Source organism: Suricata suricatta, chromosome 9 (assembly GCF_006229205.1).
Source record: "Suricata suricatta isolate VVHF042 chromosome 9, meerkat_22Aug2017_6uvM2_HiC, whole genome shotgun sequence".
Taxonomy (NCBI): Eukaryota; Metazoa; Chordata; class Mammalia; order Carnivora; family Herpestidae; genus Suricata; species Suricata suricatta.
In genome coordinates, this window is record NC_043708.1 from 116,669,528 (window position 1) to 116,684,882 (window position 15,355).

Below are 15,355 nucleotides of genomic sequence, written 5' to 3' on the forward strand. Positions count from 1 at the left end.
GCTCTTTCTCTGTCTCTTTCAAAATAAATAAAAACATTAAAAACTTTTTTAAAAATTAGGGATATAGAGAAACTTCCTCAACTGGATAAAGAACGTCTATAAGAAACTGATAGCTAACATCATACTTAATGGTGAGAAACTAGATACTTTCCCACTAAGATTAGGAACAAGGCAAGTTTGCCCTTTCTCACCATGCTTTTCAACTTTGTACTGGAACTCCTAGAGAAAGGAAATAAAAGACTAGGAAAGAATAGGGGTGCCTGGGTGGTTAGTTGGTTAAGCATCCGACTTGGGCTCAGGTCTTGCGTTCCTTGAGTTCGAGCCTTGCATCGGGCTCTGTGCTCACAGCTTAGAGTATGGAGCCTGCTTCAGATTCTGTATCTCCCTCTCTTTCTGCCCTTCCCCTGCCCACACTCTGTCTCTGTTTCTGTCTCTCTCTTTCTCAAAAATAAATAAACATAAAAAAAGACTAGGAAACAATAAATAAAACTATATTTGCAGACAACATAATTATCTATATAGAAGTTCTGATAAAATTTATAAAAAACACTTCTAGAACCAATAAACGAGTATGGCAACATTCAAGACATGGGGTTAATGTACAAAATTCAATTGCTTTCCTATATACTGGCAATGACCAAGTAGATTTGAAATAATAATAGTGCTTTGTGATCATTTTGATTTGAATTCCTACTGCTTAAATTCAATTGTAACTTTATTTCCTTTTTTAATTGTGGAGTTTCGTCTTTCTGTTTTCTTTAACCCTTCTCTGCCCCTGTCCAGTATTCCAGGACAATAAGCTGAGCTTCAAGCTCAGGAGCAAGAAGGCACAGTGAAAAGTAGGTCTCTCCTCCATCCCCCATCCCACTCTCAGGGAGAAGAACACATCAGTCAACAGCAACCATACACAGTGCTTATTCAGTCACGGCTGTCCTGGGAAAGAGTTACAGGTAAGGAAATAAACTTACTTATTTTGAGAGAGAGAAAGCATGAGTTGGGGAGGGACAGAGAATGGGAGAGAGCATGAATTCCAACCAGGCTCCACACCATCAGTTCAGAGTCTGAGTCAGGGCTCAAACCCACAAGATCAGAGATCATGCCCTGAGCCCAAGTTGGAGACTTAACCAATGAGTCACCCAGGTGCCCCAGGTAAGGCAATAATTTAAAAAAAAATTTTTTTTCATTATTTCTGAGAGACAGAGAGAGCACGAGCAGGGGATGGGCAGAGACAGTGGGGAACACAGAATCTGAAGCAGGCTCCAGGCTCTGAGCTGTCGGCACAGAGCTCAACGTGAGGTTCAAACTCACCAACTGTGAGATCATGACCTGAACTGAAGTCAGTCACTTAACCAGCTAAGCCACCCAAGTACTCCAGTAAGACAATAATTTACCTACAGTTTTTAATGTATGATTTTATGATCAATAAATACAAAATGTGAAGATTCAATGCAATAAACACTTATGATTTGGAGCACCATATTTTGTCCTACTAGCGCAAGAAGGTAAAAGGCTTTTTTCCCTGTAACTACATGGAAGTAAAAAAAATTAGTTCACTTGGGGAAAAAAAGACCTTGATAGTTTTAAAGTATAAAAGATGAAATTTCTATAAAAAGAATGTTACATTTTATCATATTATAGCAATTGGGATTTAATGTGGTAACAAAATTCCTTTCCTTGCCCCTGGATCAGCTCACCAATTTTGATAATATTAGGGCCCAATTCTCTAGAATTGTTACATTATTGTAAAGAATCCACATCAAATATAAACTTACTCATCTAACTTTCTTTTAAAGATGTCTAGACTAAGGTTTTCTACTTTGAGTATGTACCTTATTAACTTTGTTCATGGGGCTCAAAGGACCCAGAATTGATGATATTTTTAATATTATCTTTCAGTGAAACAATAAAGAATTGCTTACTGTAGCTGAAATTAATCACATCCAAACCTTAATCTTCCTTGTCACATTAACCATGTTACTTTTTAAAAATTTTTAATGGTTATTTATTTTTGAGAATGAGAGACAGAGCCTGAGTGGGGAAGGGGCAGATAGAGAGATACACACACACAGAATCCCAGAGAGGCTCCATGCTCTGTGCTCAGCTGTCAGCACAGATCCCAATGCAGGGCTCAAACTCAAGAATGGTGAGATCATGATCTGAGCCGAAGTTGGATGTTTAGCGGCATGAGCCACCCAGGCACCCCAACATTGACCATGTTATTGATGTCTCCTCTCTGCCCCCAAATTTCAAAGTCTCATTATGACTATAGGTAGGAATATTCCAACATCTTATATTCACCCATCTTCTGAGTCTAGCCTGTGTTTCCAAATTTACACATTGCTATACCATGATACCTTTGCTCCACATTCTCCTACCACAACCCCAGCATCATTTGTTCCAACATCAAGGATTCTTTACCATTTCCTAAACATTCCACAGCCCCTTGCCTTCTGGTCTTTACATACTCTGTTCCTCATTTGGGTATCTCTCCTCCTAAATAGCCATTATAGCTACTAGAGACTAATAATTCTTCAAGGCCAATCATAAATGCCACCATCTTATCAAAAGTTTCCAGTCCCAAATGACTATCTTCTTTTATTTCTCCTTGGAACTTGGGATTTTAGTCTAGTCTTCATCACATCCATTCATTCAATTTAATTGAATTGAATTGAAATGTATTAGTCATTGACAATTTATCAGGTGCTAGCACATACATTTGGCAACTTCCTATTAAGTAGTCCCAGCCTTCTAGTCATTTAGGGTTTTTCTTGGTGTTATATTAGTAGTATTTATTCTTCTTCATTAGATTGTAAGCTCACAAATAACAGGAACCCTTATACTTAGTTTTGCAGAGGGTTATTGACCAATGTTAAAGGAAGCCAGTGCAACTACAAATTAGCTCATGACCAGAAGTCTACTCTTGGCAACTGTGGGGACACAGATACCCTGCCTTCAGATAACAATCCTATACAAGCAGCAATAAAAGAAGACCTAAATGTACAAGGTGGTTATAATGTTCATATGGAAAAACAAACAAAAATAGTCAGAAAAACCAGGGAAGGAAATAACAGGAGAGGGAACTATTCCTCCCAAATATTAAAACATATTATAAACTTTAATTAATTAAAATAGTATAGTGTTGGAAAATAAAAGGATAACAGGCCAATGAAACAATGTGAAGTCTTTTTTTTATAAATTTTTTAAATGTTTTTTTATTTATTTTTGATACAGAGAGAGACAGAGCATGAGAGGGGGAGGGTCAGAGAGAGAAGGAGACACAGAACTGGAAGCAGGCTCCAGGCTCTGAGCTAGCTGTCAGCACAGAGCCTGACGCGGCGCTCGAACTCACCAACATGAGATCTGACCTGAGCTGAAGTCGGAGGCTTAGCCGACTGAGCCACCCAGGCGCCCCCAATATAAAGTCTTGAAAGAGAGATAAGTATATATGGAGATAGAGTATATCATAAAGATAGCTTTCTTTTTTTAAGTAAGCTTCATACCCAGTGTGGAACCAAATATGAGGCTTAAACTCACAACCCTGAGACCAAGACTTGAACTGAGATCAAGAGTCAGACACTTAACTGACAGAGCCACTTAGGCACCCCATAAAGATGGTTTCTTAAGTCAGGCAGTAAAAAACAGAATTCTGAAATAAATGTTTGGACAACTGGATAGTTACCTAAGAAAAGTAAAATTGTATCCATACTTCAGACAGGATCCACACACAATATGTTCCAGATGTAACAGAAATGTAAATGTGGAATTTTTAAATTATCTAAGTTCTAGAAAAAAATAAGAGTAAGCTTCCTTATCACCAGGTATAAGAAAACCTCCCTAATTAAGATTCAAAATTCAAAATTAAGAAACAATGAAAGAAATGACCACAACCCTATAGACAACTAGTTAAGAAGATATATGGACAGTGAGTTTACGGGGGGGATAAAGGGTAAATAGCCCTTAGCCATATGAAAACATGATCAATCTCATTCAAAATAAAAGAAATAAGGGTGCCTGGGTGGCTCAGTTGGTTAAGCATCTGACTCTTGATTTCAGCTCAGGTCATGATCTCATAGTTCAGTTCATGGGATCGAGTCCCACATTGGGCTCTACACTGACAATGTGGAGCCTACTTGGGATTCTCTCTCCTTCTCACTCTGCCCTTCCCCTCCTCAAAACAAACAAACAAACAATCAAAATAAACAAAATAAGAGAAATACTTAGAGTGGGGTATAGGCAAAATGGGAGAAGGTGGTCCTAGGCACAAACTTCCAATTATAAAATAAATCAATCCTGAAGATGTAATGTACAACATAGTGACTGTACTTAATATCGTGCTATATATTTGAAAGTTTCTAAGAGAGTAGATCTTGAAAATTCTCATCACAAGGAAAACAACTTGTCACTATGTTTGATGATGAATGTTCATGTTCATATCATGCTCAACATGTGAAAATGATGGGTGCCTGGCTGGTTCAGTCAGAAGAGCTTATAACTCTTAATCTCAGGGTTGTAAGTAAGTTCAAGCATTGATTGATTGATTCCAATGCATTGCGATAATTGAAAAATACAACTCTCAAATTATAGTGAATATATAATCTTTCTTCCAAGAGACTTACTTTCAAATAGAGGGGAAAATGTGTTTGTAGGTTTATCTGATTGCTCTGATTCTGACATAAGTGGGAGTTGGTTCTAACAGGAATGGCTAAAATTAGGCATTGATATCACTGGTATTTTTATCCCACCCAAAGCAGACATCACTATTTGATCATGGGACATTTAATCCTATTGAGTCTAGAGTTAGCCATAGAATCTTTTTCAAACTAGCACTTAATTACTGATTCCTTAGTACCTGTTGCTATTCCCTACCTTTGCAAAAATAATCTCTAAATAGGGGTAGAAGAAAGCATAAATAGTCACTATAACAATATGTAAGTCTTCATAATTCTGAACAGAAAAAAAATAGGAGAAATATAAATTAAAATTAAACTGAGATACCATTTCTCACCTACCTGGTTGTGACATAAATACAAAACATTGACAACAAACTGCTGGAGAGACCATGAGGAAGTGGGCACTCTCAAATATTGAAAGTAGTATTGCCGTGGAGGGAAATTTGGCAACATAGAGCAAAACTGCATATGTATTCTAGGAACCCAACTCAAATTTACACTTTCAAAAATGTGAAAAAATGTAGGCAAAAGGATATTCATTGAAGCAAGAGAACAGAAACAGCCCATATGTCCTCAAAATAGCAGGAGACTGAATGCACTATGTGTACCACAAAATGGTAAAAAAGGAAGGATTCTGGGCAGTGGTTATGTTAGTTATTTTGTTATTCTCTTCCCTTTTGTGTTTGCTTACAAGTATTTTTATCATAAAATATTAAATACTGCCCCTCCCCTCCCCTAAGATTGGCCCTGGAGGAATGTTGGTAAATTTTTATTTTTATTCATTCAAGGATGTCTCATTAAAGCAACGATCTGAGGGTGGCCTGTGCCTTTCAAGAACTTGCAACTGCCTTCTGTTTGGGGAATACTGAGTGTTTCTAAAGTTTGAAAGCCACTGCTGTATAAGACATATGCCTGGCTACTTTTCAGAGAAATATTTTGTTGCCATTACAATTCTTTTCCACTCTTCAAATTTATGAGTCTGGCTGCATCAGATTCATCTGGTACTGTCCCTTGCTGCCAGCATGCAACTTCAGTAAAATGTTGTTGCTATAATTTGAGGTATCTCTTGCCTTTTCGGTATTTCACAGCCCCAGAGTCTCTGTTTCTGGGTCCCTAGACAGCACTGTTCATGGGTTGAAGACATTACAAAGTTCAACAGGTTGTTAGATACCTTTTCACAGTCCTGTTTTGACACTCCACCCCACCTCATCCCACCCCACCCCTCCTCCACCCCCCCACTTCAAACTAGAAATCAAACTTGCAAATAAATATGAAAATTAAATGAGATAGTATTGATAAATAGAAAGTGCAAGGGAAATTAAGTGCTAAGCAAAGGGAAGGTATGTTATATAAAAATGCCAGCCACATAGTTTTACCATCCCAAGATTACTAATTCCTATAAAGGCTGGCTTGGCTCACAGCTTGCTCCACCCAGCTTGCAACCAGTATGTATAAAAATTTCCATTGTTACTTAAACTTCTTCTGCTTATATTTCTTAATCTTTTATTTCCTTCCCCAACTCAAGAGAAGTAAATTACAGGTAGCAATTTTAAGCTTCCTATGGGAATTTCCCATCTAACTCACTTAAAAAAATTTTTTGGCACCTTGTGAATCTACACACACTTCTCTGCATTAACAGTATAAGAAAAATTCTGGAGACATAATAAAACCTTCTTTCTTTCACCCAAGATCAAGTCTCTTCTAATCAGTGTCAGGACTGTGGTATAGCAGGTAATCTTCATGGTCACCTGATCCAACCTCCTGGCTGATCCAAAACTCTTGGAAGTTGGCTACCTGAGTGTCAGGTTTTCCTCTGCATGCACTCCATTTCTGCCTCTGTCTCTCAGGACAGAATCTGTCTTCACATTTGGAAGGGGCATGATGGGCCTGGAGAGAAGAGCATGGGCAAGGAGGTAGCTTTGGAGTATACGACAAATATCTTTCTAATCCTTCCTACTGCAAGTTTCTGACACCTGCTTCATTTTGCCAGGCCCATAGCTACCCCTTAATCCTCCCATCCTTTCCTTTCACCTGGATAATTGTTTTCTGTCCCCCCAATCCCCCCCCCACTCCCCGCTTTCTGATGTATATTCTACCCTCAATACCTTCCCTTTAATCTACTTTCCACATGGTCACCAGGAGAGCTCTTTAAAATACAACTTCAGGGCTCCTGCATGGCTCAGTTGGTTAAGAATCCGACTCTTGATTTTGGCTCAGGTTGTGATCTCATGCACAGAAACAGTGATCTCATGCTTTCTGGGGCACTGGACTCAGAGTAGTGGCTGTGCTCCATCTCACACTGTCGCCCCTCCCATCCTCTTTCTCATGACAGGCTCCTACACTGACTCATGCCTCCTTCTCATTCCAAAAGACTAGGAAGTGATTCTATCTTAAGAAATAAAAGTTGGGGCACCTGGGTGGCTCAATCGGTTAAGCGTCCAACTCGGCTCAGGTCATGATCTCTCGATTCGTGGTGTCGAGCTCTGTGCTGACAGCTAGCTCAGAGCCTGGGGCCTGTCTTCAAATTCTGTGTCTCCTTCTCTCTGTGACCTTCCCCTGCTCACGCTGTCTCTCTTTCAAAAATAAATAAAACATTTTTTAAAAATTGAAAAAAACGTTGTATGCTCTATTTGTGTAAGAATTCACTTAAAAAAAAGAAATAAATGTTATACACTGAAACTAAAGGAGGAGGAGGAAGAGGTGGAGGAGAGGAAGAAGGAGAAGAACAACAGATACATATATATTTTTTAAAACAAAAATATAATGGACTGAGGTTCAAAACTACCAAGTAGTGGAATTACCAAGCAGGCACAATGGGTATATGAGAAATCAAAAGAGTGAATTCAGAGAAGAATTCAGGTTTCTAAAACTAGAAATAGTAAACATCAGGAAATGTTCAGTACAAACTAGGAAGTAGGTTGTTTAAGAGAATCTGAGTAATGCACTAAAAAATATCCAAAAGGCAATTTTAAAGCACCAAAAGAAAGAAGTCACTGAGAAATTAATAGTGGGCAAAGCATGAGAGCAGCCAGTACATTCAAGAACAGCCATTTGACAAAATTAAGACAACAAAACAAGTTAATAAGTTAACCAGCATATAATGATGAAAATCCTGGGCTGGTGAGCTCTATGTAAGCTGATGCCATGGCATGTAGACATATCATCCCCATACCCTTTCCCCTATAGCAGAAACACTTCCCCAAGCAAGTCATGAGCTCCAAAATTGCTGGCATAGAAGAGTGTAATTAGGCAAGACTTTAAGTGGGAAGGAAACAGAGACAAGACCAGGGAGAAGAGGCATGAGTGGCAAGTGGCATTGAACTTCCCATCTCACTGGTCTTTTTCTTTGACACCAACCTTATTGCTCCATGTCTCTCTGTCCCAACTCACCATGTTCTCTGCTTTCCTGATAGATGGAGAAAAACAAACATTTATATCCTAACAAACACCTACATGGTGAGATAAGATGCTGATAACCAGAGTATCTTTCCCTATATCCCTCCTTCCATTTCCAGCAACCTGGTAATTCTTGTCTTACCGGCTTAGGAACATTGGCCAGAAAGGTTACAGAGATCTAGCACTTGGGTTCTCAAAACAGACTTTTGAAACTCCTTGGCAGAGAAAAACAGCTGATAGAGACCTTAGTAAAGCTCATGATGAGAGTCATTCTTCTCCCTCACTCCCATTCAATTTCACAACGATACAGGAGTCCAGAGGCAAAGGAATTGGAGATGGAGCCACAGCACTGGGCCAAAGGAGCAGGAACAAACTCTTAACTGTGTTTCTTTCACTAGCTTCTTCTTACCATGGACTTTTCCCCTTTTATTCAGTCTTTTGTCACATCTGTGTTTGTTTTGCTGTCCTTCAGTTCCACTTATTATGCCCCAAGATCTTGGTTGTCCTTTTCCTCAGATTCATGTACTAATATTATTATAGTTATTATTTTATGTGTGTGCATACACATTTATGTGTGTTTATCAGCTTCTCAGCTTCCTATTCACACCCTTGCCCAAATGTCTCATGTATTCTTTCTTCAAATATTTATTGACAACATATTATGTCAGACATTACTCTGGGCACTAGAGCTATAGAAGCAAAGCTCCTCCTATTATCACAGACTTTCTTTCCAAATAGGTTGGGGGGAGCATAGAAAAGTCATACAATAAACAAATCAGCACATAAATCATAATATCAGTTGGTGACAGGGGCTTTGAAGTAAATCAGAGAGAAGGACTAAAGAGGCAGAGAAGAAGATGGAATTTCACATGTGAACAAACAAGCAGAGATACGGGAATAGGGACATGTAGGCTAAGCAACCAGCACATCTGAGACTGAGGTGGGAGCAGACTCAACATGCTCAGGTATGAGCAAGAGGGAGAGGAATAACATGGGGCCATGGAGGCAACTGGGCTTTTCTATGAAGAGTCAATAGAGGTTATTTTTTTTCTTTTATAGTTTATTGTCAGATTGGTTTCCATATAACATCCAGTGCTCATCCCCACAAGTGTCCTCCTCCATGCCCATCACCCTCTTCCCCTCTCCCACTCCCTCATCAGCCGTCAATAGAGGGGTTTTTTTAATTTGTTTTAAATTTATTTTTGATACAGAGAGAGACAGAGCATGAGAGGGGGAGGAGCAGAGAGAGAAGGAGACACAGAACCGGAAGCAGGCTCCAGACTCTGAGCTATCAGCACAGAGCCTGACACGGGGCTCAAACCCACGAACATGAGATCTGACCTGAGCCGAAGTCGGAGGCTTAACCAACTGAGCCACCCAGGCACCCAAATAGAGGGTTTTCAACAGAGAAGTAACCTCATCTAATATACATATTCAAAAAGATCACTCAACCTGCTATATAAGAAATACACCAAAGTGGTAGAGTAGGAGCTCTAGGCAGAAGACTATTGTAGTACTTCAAGAGAAAGATTCTGACTTTGACTAGGATGGTAGCAATAGACATGGTTTCAGTGAGGGGAAATGGGCTAAGGTATAAGTACAGAATGGGTAGGATTAGTTTATATAGGGGATGTGGACATAAAAGAAAGTGAACAGTCTCTTTCTGCTTCTGGTGAACATGAGCCTCGCTTCAGGTAAAACATGAGTCCTGCTTTGGGTAAGCCTTATGAGGCCTGCTTCTCTCTCTCTCTTTTTCTCTCTCTCTCTGCCCCTCACTTGTGCCCTCTTTAAATAAAAAAATAAATAATAAAATCTTTAAAAATTGAAATTTAAAAAATTAAAATAGAAAATAACAAACTGATGTTTGGTGACAGGATTGCTTTTTTTTAATTTATATGTTTGCTCAATTCCTTTTATTAGTGTGCTAGGAGTCATTTTCTTCTTATTTTTCATTCCAAGTAAAAATACCTTCTTCTACATAAAAATATGAGGTATTTTTATGATTGCATATTAAGGAAGTTGCATATAAATGCAATAACCACTGCAGTAGCAATGAATGCCCTATCACCCAGAATGCAGTTTCTACATATCATGTCCTGTACTAAGCCATCTTTGGAGAAATGCCTTATTCCAAAGCTAATGTAGGATGAGTCTGGGACATCATGTTATCCAAGAGATGAGGGAAGCTGTCAAGCACAACTGGAGTTGTATTAAAAAAATTCAGAAACCAACCTGAACCGACTCTCACAGACCAATAACAGGTAGAGCACCAAAATGCTATGTGCCGCCATTGAAAGACATCAAATATGTTAAAACGCAAGAGTTCATTTTGATACAAAACAAAATACCCAAATTCATCACCATTGGAGGATACTAGGAACCAATTTATTATTCTGCACACCAATATAAGGAAATAATATAACATTTTTAATTTTAATTTTTTAAATGTGTGTTTTGGAGGGGGGTGCTCAGAGAGAGGGAGGAGAGACACAGAATCTGAAGCAGACTTTAGGCTCTGAGCTGTCAGCACAGACCCTAATGCAGGGCTTGAACTTGTGAACTGCAAGATCATAATCTGAGCTGAAGTCAGACTTCAACTTAAACAATGGAGCCACCCAGGTGACCCAATACAGCATTTTTTAAAAAGACTAAAGGGAATGGCAATGTATTGAGATGTCCTTGGGAAATTTGACTTAGCCTAATGTGTTGACAGTAGCAGTTAAACAACGTTATTGCTAGGAAGACTCACAGGATCCAATGGCAATACTTACAATTATATAGGATAATATAGTAGAAGAATTCAATGTATTGCATACAGCAACAGTATTTAAACATGCATCACTGCCAAAAATTGTCTCCCAGGTAGGAATCCAGAGAGGTCAGCATCAGGCTCCTCTGTGCTCCCTCTGACGGGGCTGTGACAAGTTGCATATTCTCTCTCTAATTAGGAACCACGTGGCAGGAGAGGCAAATGCTAAGCAGGCTAATAAAGCAGAACAAAGATGCAAAGCCAAATTGGGAAGGCAAGGTGCAATGATCCCAGAGACTAAGGCCAGGGAGCAGAGGCTGGATATTTTCATTGTATTAATATACATTGAGGTGGTTTCCAGTTTTTAGCTATTTTTTTTTTATTTTTGATACAGACAGAGACAGAGCATGAGAGGGGGAGGGGCAGAGAGAGAGAAGGAGATACAGAACTAGAAGCAGGCTCCAGGCTCTGAGCTAGCTGTCAGCACAGAGCCCAACACGAGGCTCGAACACACAAACTATGAGATCATGACCTGAGCCGCAGCTTGACGCTCAACCAACTGAGCCACCCAGGTGCCCCCCCAAATTTATCTTCAGTTTCTCTATAATAAGACAAAAGTAGATAAACCTATGTTTAGTAATCAAAATTTCAGTACTTTATCTCATTTGGGAAAGACTTAGATATCTAGTGAGTTCAATTCAGTTTATCATTTAAAATTTTAAAGTTATAAGTTACCAAGGATTTCAGAAACTATTTAAAAGTTTACCTGTATAAACATTTTTATCTATTTAACCTACTTGTTCTTAACTATTACTCATGAAAACTTCAGGAGACAGAATCAACCATGATATTAAGTCATTTTTACTGACAAATTGCAACCAATTCAACATAAATTTAACTAATAAATTAGAATAAAAGTTGATCATCTGTATTATATTTGATTTATCAGCATACGTCCAAAAGACATGCCTATTTTAGTTAAACCAACAAATTTACATTTTAATTTACCAGAGATTATCCCAGATCACATTAACCTGAAAACCACTTGAGTTAGTTACTATCTTTCTGAGTTTTAGAATGCCCAAATTTAGTGCTTGTCTTTAAGTTAACTAAATAGAGCTCTTTTAGAATTAGTTTTAGCAGTACCATCTGGAGGTAGAAAACACCTTATATAGACAGACATAAACAAAAATGTTATACTTAAGAGTTATATTTATCTTTTGTAAGTAACCTATGAAATCTGTGGGCTAGATTTTGAGCAAGGGTGATTTTATAGGTATTTTAAAAAGGTCTCTTTTGGGGCACTTGGGTGGTACAGTCAGTTAAGCATCCAACTTTGGCTCAGATCATGATCTCACAGTTCATGAGTTTGAGCCCCACGTCAGGCTCTGTGCTGACAACTCAGAGCCTGGAGACTGCTTCAAATTATTCTGTCTTTCTCTTGCTCTGTCCGTCCCCTGCTCATTTTTCTCTCTCTCTCTCAAAAAATAAGTAAATATTAAAAATAAATAAATAAAAAGGCCTCTTTTTCCCTGCTTCATATTAGGAATGGGGAATGATCTAGGTAAAACTTCCCAGAGAGGCTGGAGGATTTTGAATTGTTTCTGAGGTCATATTTCTAGTTTTTGCAAAGATTTATAAGATAAGGACAGTTGCTTTCAATCCCTCAAGGAATTAGGTTGCCACTCAAATGACATCATAGGTTGATCTACCCATCTGATGACATCTTCCTCAATTTGCTTCTATCCCTCTGGATACATGTTTCTAATTTGGATTTAGGAGAGAAGGCCTTAAAAAAATCCCTAATACATGTTTTTTTCCATTTCATACATATATTTTTCATTTCTTCAACCCCCTTGCTCCATTTCAATTTCCTTTGAAATGATAAATTATGGCATTTCCTATAGCTATAATCCTGATACTAAAAATACCAGTGAGATCTACTTGAAATATGACCTAAATTTTTTAAAAAAAAAAGTGGTTTTAACCTAGTCAGAAGACAATGACCACAGACAAAAGAAAAAGAAGATGAAATATTAATTTTTCTACACAGATACCTGAATTATACGCATGAGGATATGTGTGTGTTGTTTTTAGTCAAAATTGCTTCTTTGTATGAAACCATTTCCCTTTATTTAACTGTCCCCAATGAGGCAAGTTTTTGTTATATCAGCAAGATGGAGGAAGAATTTAGGATTCAAATATAGTCAGAGAATAAGTGTAAGTTTATGTTTGGTAGCTGAAGTACAGAGGAGGTTGGTGGAATTGTGTTGCTCTTCAAGATGTACAAGATCTTGAAGTACAGTACTGCCATGCTGACACAACTCAAAGGACACCCTCTCTTACCTTCCCCACCACCGCTGTCCCCAAATCCCACATGTTAAAGAACAAAAATACTACTGAATACCGTTAAAGATCTAACTGACCTTATTAAGGGATTCTTGAATTGGGCAGAACCCCATTTACCAAGCAGAGGAAGATTTTTATAGGAAGGAAGGTGGAGCAAGGAAGCTATTAGCAAAAGAAAAGAAAGGATTGTTTCAGGTGTGGTCAACTTCCCTTAAGGGGAAGAGTAGGAACCTTATCACACAGATGATCTCATTTTCTTTTGGGTGGGGTGGATAGAGAGGGCCCATGTGACAGATGACCTCACTGATGCAGATCAGAAAATTTTCTGACTGACTGGGTAAAACTACATTTCTGGGGGAGGTTGAAATTGCCTTTAGGTTAGGCATTAAGACTAGGTTTGGTGACTCCACCTAAGTTGATGCCATTTTGGGCCTGTGGTTTTCTTTCTAACACAGACATACTTAAATTCTTGAGAGAGGCTTTCTAGAGAAAGCCTCTAAATACCTGGCTATTTTACCCTTGCTTACACGGCTATCTCTGCTGTGTCCTGTTTTCCAGGGCCCAAGAGGAGAGCATCTGACCTGGTGTGCTATTGTGGAGACGTGGGCATTCTCTCTGGTTTCACCCTCCACAGCTCCTGGAGGCAGCTCCTGAAAGCCAGCAGAAGCATAGTGCTACAAACTATAGTTGTAATCTGTCAGCACTACAGAGTTAGTACAGATAAACTACAATGGTCAGGAGTCTCAAAAATTGCTCTGGTGCTTTTCTCTTGCCTTGATGTATAGTCTGGTCATCCATAGTTGCCATCATGAATTTTCCAGCAGAGTTTTTTCCCCATATCTTGCTACTAGTTTGAGCCTGCTCAAAAATGTCCTGATAGACATATCCTTTTCTGTTCAATAGCACAAGACACATCTGTGTTTTTTCAAAACAACCAGAGGGGCAATAGTGGTGTGGAAGGGAAAACTTAAGCCTTAGCATGTGAATGTGGATGGACAGAGATGATAAACTGTCATAATACATGTTTGTACCCCCACTCAACATGGGCTTCTGAGGGCAGAGAGCAAGCCCTATTCTAGTGTTATTCAATTAGCATATGCAACACTATTTGTTATTTGTCTATAGAAAGACTAGGAACTTGCACTTTCAGAATGTAATACCAACATACTGCTTCTTTAACAGAGAATGTTTTGTCTAATGAGCAGTGCACCAACACTTACACTAACTATGCATCCTTATAATCTTGCTAGTTATTAGAGTATGCAATAGTAGGCACTTAATCATTATTTATTCACTTTGTGAAATAGTTTTCATCATGGATTGATTGACCTTTATATTAATCATAAGAAGCCCTAGGTCTACCTGGAAAAGCAGCACATTTTTCACTAATCACTTTCTATCTTAACAATTCCTTCATCAGTGAAATGGAACATAATATATCTATTATATATTATTGATATATAACTGTCAATGGATGAATCTATTATTTATCATAAAAGGTAATATATATTATTGGTCCAAACATAAATTTGGTCATTCTATAAGATAAACTTGGAAGAAGATAAACTTCTTCCCTCCTTGCCAATTCATCTTCTTATAGCCAAGACATAGCAAGCATCTATACAATAAATCATTAATTAATTAATCTCTCATGTTAGGGATTGCTATGGATTGAGCATGTGCTCCCCCAAATTCATATGTTGAAGTCCTAACCCCCAGTACCTCAGGATGTTACCTTATATGGAAATAAAGTTATTACAGATCTAATTCACAAAGTGAAGATGAGGTCATACTGGAGTAGAATGCGCCCTAATCCAATATAACTGTTTTACTTATAAAAAGGGAAAATTTGGAGATAAGACACACACAAAAGGAGAGAATGCCATGTGAAGATGAAGGGAGAAATCTACAAGCCAACAAATCACTAGAAGCTAAGAGAGAAGCCAGGAACATATTCTCCCTCAGGGCCCTCAGATGAAACCAACCTTGCTGACATCTTGATGTTTGAAAGGCTGAGGCACTACATTTCTACTATTCTTTGTTTTTTCCATACTATTTTATTGTCAAATTGTTTTCCATACAACACCCAGTGCTCTTCCCCTTAAGTGCCCTCCACCATCACCACCACCTCTTTTCCCCCCCTCCGCCTTCCCCCTCAACCCTCAGTTCATTCTCAGCATTCAATAGTCTC